At 40.5% G+C, this 8,533-nt stretch overlaps 1 pseudogene; it reads right to left on the bottom strand.

Annotated features, from left to right (window-relative positions):
• Positions 1–7,739: 7,739 nt before the first annotated feature.
• LOC119311144 lies at positions 7,740–8,284 on the bottom strand (annotated as a pseudogene).
• Between the last annotated feature and the right edge of the window lie 249 nt (positions 8,285–8,533).

Genomic DNA, 8,533 nt, shown 5'->3' with positions numbered 1-8,533 from the left:
GAAGGTTTTGTGATGAGATGTCTCTAATATTGCTTATACAAGCTAGATATCATCATGTGGTGTTGGTGTGTCCTTGAGTTCATCTTCATCGCTATTGCGTAAGTGTCTCTCCTGCAACTGCTCCTGTTAGGCTTGGTTGGAGTGGATGGGCTTCTTGCCTTTAGGTGGTTTTATGCTTACTTCTACTAAAATTGCCAGAGGAAAAAATGGAGGCGAACTGAAATTTAGAGGGCCAGAAGTGTTGTTAACCCACTGTGGTGGCAATGTTGACATTTGAGAAATATTGGGACACTTTATGGTCTATATTCAAAAATAGAGTGAGGTGTGTATTTACGGTGATGTCTTGGTACATCCAGACGGAGTGATATGAGAGAGTAACAATGGTGAGTTAGTGCTTTGGTAGTTAGTCAGGGTCGTCACATGAGTTCTACGTGCTGTCTGTAGCTTTAATTAGGCATCTTTCTCTATTTATCTTAGACTTCATTGGCATGTCAAAATATTTTTTTTAACCTTTGGAACCAACAAGGACCAAGACAGCTTGTATGCATTAAGAAGCACTGGATCGCATGCTCATGCTCAGGTTTGGATATCGCTCGACTTTAATTTGACCGTCCACATTACCAGAAACATTGGCACGCAGGCTATACTCTTTATGTGTTAATAAAGCTACGTAGGAACCATGTGGTTTTTGTTAGTGACCACTCATATCCGATCATGAAGATATAGTTCTTTGGGAAAAATCTTCATCGCAAAAGAAACAAAGAGAGAAGAAGGAAGTCGATGGTTGCATCATGCCGCTTTACACACACCACGGTCATGGCACATATATCCATTATCCATTGTTCAGTTATTAAGCTGAGCTAGCAGCATTAAGCACTTTCTACTTTTTTACAGACCTACAACTTTCAAGTTTTGTAGAGGCCTAGCAATTGACATAGAAAGTGGAAATTCCAATAGCACTGGTACCTACTGGCACATCTGCTGCCCTTCATCTCTGCATCGAGATTCAAGATTGATGTGCTGACTTGCAGTATAAAGGTACCAAATATTTTGCTGCAACAATAAATTGCAATGCACTCTCACAGGAGTCCATGATAGTATCTTTTCGTATGGTAAAATGCAGATAGATTCTCTCTCTTCGCCCATTGAAAAACTAGCACTTCATTTTTTGAGCTATTAATACATTGACATCTTCTGAATAATTTTTATTTTAAAACCATATAACATATTTGAATTCTTGGCGATAAGATAGTTAAAACAAGATCAAATTTTAATATAGTTAAATGATTTTAAAAGTTCATAAACATATTCCACTCCTTCCTTAAAAAACAGATTCCACTCATTAATTGAAAACGGAGAGTATGGAAACATTCAAGGCACTTTTTTCATTTCAAACGTAGATTTCACTTATTACAAAATAATTATTTCATTCAATTAAAAAATAATATCACTTATTTTCAGAAAGACCGATTTCAGTTGTTTAAAACTACATATTTCACTCATTCAAACAGTTTTTGCTCATTCCAAAAGACTTATTTCAGTCATTTAAAAAATAATTTCCCTAATTATCAAAGAGGCTTTCACTCGCTTTAATGAACATATTTCACTCATTTCCGAAGAAAACAAGATTCACTAGTTTATGAATCATTGATCCGCTTAATTCAGAGTAGTGATTTCACTCAACTCAAAACATATTTCACTTATTTTAAAGAACCGATTTGGCTCATTTCGCACAATTAAAAGTAAGACACCAGTGTACAATGCACAATCACCATCACCCCGTTAATAGTAGAGATACCTGTTCTAGCTTTGGTAGTAAATGAAAGGTTTTAGCTGATTTCCCCCCAAGGCTTTTGTGATGAGATGTCTCTAGCATTTCTTATACAGGCTAGATATCATCGTGTGGTGTTGGTGTGTCCCGAAGTTCATCTTCATCACCATTGGGTAAGTGGCTCTCCTGCGACTGCTCCTGTTTGGCTTGGTTGGAGTGGGTGGGCTTCTTGCCTTCAAGTGGTTTTCTGCTCACTTCTACTAAAACTGCCCGAGGAAAAAATGGAGGCAAAATGAAAACTTGGAGGGCCGGAAGTGATGACAACCCGATGTGGTGGCAATGGTTTCGTTTGAGAAATATTGGAACCCCTTATGGTCTATATTCAGAAATATAGTAAGATGTGTATTTTGGTGATGTTTTGGTACGTCCAGAGGGAGTGATATGAGAGAGTAATAGTGGTGGTGCTTTGGTAGTTAGTCAAGGTCATCTCATGGGTTCTATGTTCTGTCTGTAGCTTTAATTAGGTATCTTTCTCTATTTATCTTAGACTTCATTGGCATCTCAAAATAGTTTTTGTTCAGCTTCAGAACCAACAAGGACCCAGACAGCTTGTATGCATTAAGAAGCACTAGATCGCATGCTGGTGCTCAGGTTCGGATATCGCTCGAATTTAAATTGTCTGTCCACATTACCGGAAATATTGGCACCTAGGCAATACTCTTTATGTGTTAATAAAGCAACATTGGAACCATGTGGTCGAGTTGTTAGTGACCACTCATATATCTGATCATGAAGATATAGTTCTTTGGGATAAATCTTCACCGGAAAAGAAACAAAGAGAAGAGAAGAGAAGAAGAAAGTTGATGGCTGCATCGTGCCACTTTACGCACACCACGGTCGTGGCCCATATATCCATTATCCATTGTTCAGTTATTAAGCTGAGCTAGCAGTAGTAAGCATTTTCTACTTTTTTACAGATCAACCACTTTGAACTTTTGTAGAGGCCTAGCAATGGACATAGAAAATGGATATTCTAACGGCACCTGTTCCTACCAGCACATCTGTTGCCCTTCGTATCTGCATCAAGATTCAAGATTGATTCTACCGGCACACTAGTTTGTGTTAAATTGATTTTACTTAATTCAAAGTACTGATTTTACTCAACTAAAAAAATAATTTACTTATTTCAAAGAATCAATTTCAATTATTTCACTCAACTAAAAGAAAGATGCCAATGTACAATGTACAATCCCCAACTCCTCTTTATAGTAGAGATGCTTGTTCTAGCTCTGGTAATGTTGGTCCCATGGTTCGTATAGGAAATGAAAGATTTTAGTTCATTTCCCCAAGATTGTTGTGATGAGATGTGTCTAATGCTTATACAATCTAGATATCATCATGTCGTGCTGGTGTGTTCTCTATGTTCATCTTCATCGCCATTGGGTAAGTGGCTCTCCTGCGACTGCTATGTTTGGCTTGGTTCGAATGGACGGGATTCTTGCCTTCATGTGGTTTTCTGCTTACTTCTCCTGAAAAGTTGGAGGGGCAAGTGATGACAACCCGCCGTGGTGGCAATGTTGTCGTTTGAGAACTATTCGCACCCTTTATGGTCTATAAGCAGAAATATAGTGAGGTGTGTGTTTTCGAGTGATGTTTTGGTAATTCCAAATGGAATGATATGAGAGAGCAGCGGTGATGAGTTTTGGTGCTTCGGTAGTTAGTCAGGGCTGCCCCATCAGGACTATGCAATGTCTGTAGCTTTAGTTGGGTATCTTGCTCTATTTATCTTGGTCGTTATTGGCATGTCAAAATAGTTTAGTTCAGCTTGGGAACCAATCAGGACCCAGGCTGCTTGTGTGCGTGAAGTATGGTTGTATGTGCTAAAGGTTGTTGTTTCAGTTGTTAAATACTTACATTGAGCAACATTAAATCCAGATAATAGTTGCATATGTATGCCCCTCTTAACAATCAAGCAACTAACTTGCAGAATATGTCAGATTTTCTTTCGAAGAATAATATACCTTGGTTCAATTAGAGTTTACAAGCTATTTTCTAAATCTCATGGTGCAATGAGGTGAGCATAACTTTGACGTTGTAATTCAACGGCGTAGCAACACACGCTGATGCTTCTAGCAAGGATGGATTTCGGCACAAATGACCAATGATCTACCAAATGGGAGTTTCGAGGGGCCTGAACATTCTGATAATGTACCCTCCATCAACACCATCATTGCTGATCTTCGCGCGATGGCTCTCCGGTTGGCGCCGCTGCTACCTCCTCCACCACCAGAGCCGGATTAGATCTTCACATTCTGCGCTGCCACCTGTCTGTTTTTCCTTTTTTGTGTGCTTGTTGAACTGTGCCCTCAACAGAACCTGAGTACCTTGTGTTGTGCTACCTTGTGTGCGATGTGTGTGTGCGTGTTTGCTGCGAACTTTGTTGGACATTGTGCTTCGGTGGTTTGCTTTATATATAAAGCAGGGTGAAAGTATTTTTCGGTATGCGTGAAGTATGGTTGTATGCGCTAAAGGTTGTTGTTTCAGCTTTTGAATATACTAAGCAACAATAAATCAAGATAACAATTACATATATATGCCCTCTTAAAAATCAAGCAAATAACTTATAGAATATGTCAGACTTTCTTTTGAAGAATAATATATATTGGTTTAATCAGAATTTCCAAGCTATTTGCCAAATCTCTCAGTGCAATGAGGCGAGCATAACTTTGGCATCGTAATTCAACAGCGCAGCAATGCACACTGATACTTCTAGTAAGGATGGATCTTGGCCTAAATAAATGATCAATTATCTACCAAATAGGAGTTTCGAGGGGCTTAACATTCTGATTACATGGAATACATTATAATGTTTCTTCATCAGAGAGATAAGTTTTAGTCTCACCGCTGAAATCTACATACAAAAGAGTGAACTTTTATAAGGGGGTTCCGGATCATGCCTCCTGAAAATTAACATTGAAAATCCGCTTCACTCCCAATATGTTATGCACGCATATCAAACAACTTAGTAATACTACACTGGTTTCATCTCGAGAATAAAATGACAGCGACAACTAGAGAAGCCCCTGTGACATAAACAGAAATAGTCAAAATCCCATTCCATTGTGGCAAGTGACGGCTTGCAGACTACATAGAAGGAAGCACATCAGAATAGATACACTATGTGTGTCATTTCATTGGTAGTTTCAGACTTTCAACACTAAGCTACTTGTGTACCAACAGTACTGTCTAATAATAGTACGCTGGTAGCTGAGCTAGAGGAGCAAATCACAAGGTCCAGCCTCGAGCCTTGGTCCAGCCAAGGCAGCAAGTAAAATTGAGAAGAAGAAGAAGACCCTGCGGCCTGGGGGTGTGGCTAGCTAGAGGCGGTGGGCAGGGACGAGGTCATCGTTGAAGTTCTGGGAGTACCTCTTAAGATCGTACCCAAAACTCACGGCATGGCACGCCTCACCCTCCAGAAGAGCTGCCTCACGGGCGCCGGCACCTGCCGCCACAACCGCACCCTGGCGAGGCTCTTCCCCTCTGTCATCTTCCGGCCGCCAATGCTTCTCGTCATGCGCAATGATCCTCCCAGAAACGCCATCGGTCCTTGATGAGAAAAATCCACTTTACACAAGGATTAGCGCATGGCAAAATCACATTTCGGGCATCTTTTGCCGTTGCTACCCTAAACTATACACCCTTCAGTCAAAGTCCAACGCGGAATCTGCGTGGCCCAAAGGGAGGGTACGACATCCAAAGAGTGAGGGGTCGGTGGAGGCCTCGTGCCGTGTCGACACAGGCAGTTGCGTACTCAAAAGTAATTTTCCTTGGGGCACCCATCGACAAGTGTTGGTGCTTGCCACCAACGCTTTTTAGTTCTAAATAGTGTTGTATCAAACTATCCCAAGAGAAGAAGCACTGGATCGCATGTTGCTGCTCAGGTTCGGATATCCCCCGACTTAATTTGGCCATCCACATTACCGGAAAGATTGGCACGTAGGCAAATACTCTTTATGTGTTAATAAAGCTATGTTGGAACCATGTGCTCTTGCTTAGTGACAGCTCGTATATCCGATCATGAAGATATAGTTCTTCGGGACAAATCTTCATCAGAAAAGAAACAAAGGGAGCAGAAGAAGAAAGACAATGGCTGTATCGTGACGCTTTACACGCACCACGATCATGTCCCATATATCCATTATCCACAATAAGCACTTTCTACTTTTGTGAAGACATACCACTTTCAACTTTTGTTGCAGATCTAGCAATCGACATAAAAAGCGGAAATTCTAACAGCACCAGTACCTACCGACACATCTGTTGCCCTTCATCTCCGCATCAAGATTGTTGTGCTGACTTGCAGTATAAAGGTACCAAATATTTTGCTGCAGAAATACACTGCAATCACTCCGATAGAAGTCCATGATAGTAGTTTTTCGTCTGGTAAAGGTAGAGAAGGATGGAGTGCTGCATGCACACATATTCTCTCTCTCTCTCTCTCTCTCTCTCTCCACCCATGAAAAACTAGCTTTTCATTTTTCCTTGTGAAATACTAATTCGTTGATATCTTTTGAATAAAAATTATTCTAAAATCTTTTTAAATGTTTGACTTCCGGGCAACGAAATCGTTAAACAAGATCAAATTTGAAATATTTTAAATGGTTTAGAAAATTCAGAAGACATATTTCATTCCTTTCCTAAAAATAGATCTCATTCATTAATTAAAGTATTGAGAGTGTGTAAATATTCAGAACACGGATTTCATTTCTAAAACGTAAATTTTAGTCATTTCAAAAGAATTGTTTCATTTTATTCATCAAAAATAATTTCATTCATTTTCAAAAAGACCGATTTCACTAGTATAAAACTACATATTTCACTAATTTTAAAAAGTGTTTCACTAATTTAAAGACACTTATTTCACTCATTTCAACAGACTTATATCACTAAATTCAAAAATAATAATTTCTCTCATTATCGGAGAGACCGATTTCACTCGATTTAAACAACATATTTCACTCATTTCAAGAAAATATATTTCACTAGTTTGTGTTACATTGATTTTACTTAATTCAAAGTACTGATTTTACTCAACTAAAAAAATAATTTCACTTAAATCAAAGAATCAGTTTCACTTATTTCACACAATTAAAAGAAAAATACCAATGCACAATGTACAATCTCCAACCCCCCTTTATAGTAGAGATGCCTGTTCTAGCTTTGGTAATGCTGGTCCCATGGTTCGTATAGGAAATGAAAGGTTTTAGTTCATTTTTCCCAAGGTTTTCGTGATGAGGCATCTCTGATATTGTTTATACAAGCTAGATATCATCATGTCGTGTTGGTGTGCATCTCGGAGTTCACCTTCATCGCCATTGGGTAAGTGGCTCTCCTACGACTGCTCCTGTTTGGCTTGGTTAGTGTGGGCGGGCTTTTTGCCTTCAGGTGGTCCTCTACTCACTTCTACTAAAACCGCTCGAGGTAAAAATGGAGGTCAACTGAAAATTTGGAGGAGCCAGAAATGGTGACAACCCGCTGTGGTGGCAATGTTGTTGTTTCATAACTATTTGAATTCTTTATGGTCTATATGCAGAAATATAGTGAGGTGTGTATTTTCGGGTGATGTTTTGGTAAATCCAAATGGAGTGATATGAGAGAGTAACGGCGGTGAGTAAGTGCTTTGGTAGTTTTTCAGGGCTGTCCCATGAGTTCTAGTTATGTTTATAGCTCTAGTTAGGCATCTTGCTCTATTACTCTTACATGCCATTGGCATGTCAAAATAGTTTTTGTTCAGCTGGGGAATCAACGAGGACCGAGACTACTTTTATGCGTGAAGTATAGTTGTATGTGCTCAAGGCTGTTGTTTCAAACGTTGAATATATTGAGCAACGTCAAATCAAGATAACAATTACATGTGTATGCCCTCTTAACCATCAAGCAAATAACTTGTAGAATATGTCAGACTTTCTTTAGAAGAATAATATATCTTAGTTTAATCAGAATTTCCAATCTATTTGCTAAATCTCTTTGTACACTGACATTTCATTGTCAGTTTCAGACTTTCAACACTAAGCAACTTGTGTATGAACAGTATTGTCTAGTATACGCTCGTGGCTGAACTAGAGGAGGAGCAAATCACAACGTGACGACGCTTCAAACTCTCCAGCCTCGAGCCTTGTTCCGGCCTTGCGGCAAGTAAAATTGAGGAGAAGAAGAAGAAGAAGAAGAAGAAGAAGAAGAAGAACAAGAAGACCCTGCGGGTGTGGCTAGCTAGAGGCGATGGGCAGGGACGAGGCCGTCATCGAAGTTCTGGGAGTAGCTCTTGAGGTCGTACCCGAAGCTCACGGCGCGGTGCTTCGGCCGCAGCACGGCGCGCCTCACCCTCCAGAACAGCTCCCTCTCAGGAGCCGGCGCCTGCCGCCACGACCCCGACCCGCCGTGGCTCTTCCCCTTCGTCATCTTCCGGCTGCCAATGCTTCTCGTCACGCGCAATGATCCTCACAGAAACGCCATCGGTCCTTGATGAGTGATTAAACACGGCTCTGTGCTGCTCTTCTCTCTTGATTAGGTTGCTCCTGATCTGAGATGGATGGTTTTGGTTTGCACAAATGGGGCTCCTCAGCAGCCATTTTATAAGCTCGCCGAATGGACGAGGCTCCGACGCCGATGTCAATGACGGCCGGGTCTGCCACCACCCACGCGCACTCATGGCTAGCTGACGAGAAAAATCCACTTTACACAAGGATTAGCCCATGGCAAAAT

Source organism: Triticum dicoccoides, chromosome 1B (assembly GCF_002162155.2).
Source record: "Triticum dicoccoides isolate Atlit2015 ecotype Zavitan chromosome 1B, WEW_v2.0, whole genome shotgun sequence".
NCBI classification, from domain to species: domain Eukaryota; kingdom Viridiplantae; phylum Streptophyta; class Magnoliopsida; order Poales; family Poaceae; genus Triticum; species Triticum dicoccoides.
This window is presented reverse-complemented; position numbering and strand designations above follow the sequence as displayed.